We start from the raw sequence: 511 nt of genomic DNA on the forward strand, positions 1-511 counted from the left end.
TTCGAACCTGGGTCAATCCCACCTCCAAGACGTGACCTTTTTTGCGGGGGTGGGTGCTGCCCCCTGGTGTCTCTGATGCTGAAATACGTGGACCCTCTTGATAAGAAAACTGTCCTGAGTCAGTGGCCATGTGCCTTGCGGGGCCTTAGCCCGCCCACCCTCTTGTCCAGACGCCCCACGGCAAAGCCGTCCCGTGGAAGCTGCGCCCCGATGAGCCCCTGGTGTTCTCCATCGTGTCTGTGCTTCTCTCGTGGGACCACCACGGGACAAGTGACACCGACAGGCAATAATGCACACCCTGGCACTGTTTGCTCTCGATGGTGCTCTGTCCAATAGAGCTGCCCAACGGCGCTTCCTGCGGTGGTGGCGAGGCTGTCCGTGTGTCCCGCAAAGGCGCCCACGGCCACACGGGGCCACAGAACATTCGTAACGTGGCTAGTGTTGGCAAGGAGCTGAATTTTGAATTGCATTGATTAGCTTAATAAATGTTATCATTATACCATAATAAAAT

At 56.0% G+C, this 511-nt stretch overlaps 1 pseudogene; it reads right to left on the reverse strand.

Annotated features, from left to right (window-relative positions):
* The window catches only part of LOC105826838, a 6,306-nt pseudogene extending 6,074 nt beyond the window's left edge, over positions 1-232 (reverse strand).
* Positions 233-511: the final 279 nt, after the last annotated feature.

This window comes from Propithecus coquereli, unplaced genomic scaffold (assembly GCF_000956105.1).
Source record: "Propithecus coquereli isolate 6110/MARCELLA unplaced genomic scaffold, Pcoq_1.0 Scaffold922, whole genome shotgun sequence".
Taxonomy (NCBI): domain Eukaryota; kingdom Metazoa; phylum Chordata; class Mammalia; order Primates; family Indriidae; genus Propithecus; species Propithecus coquereli.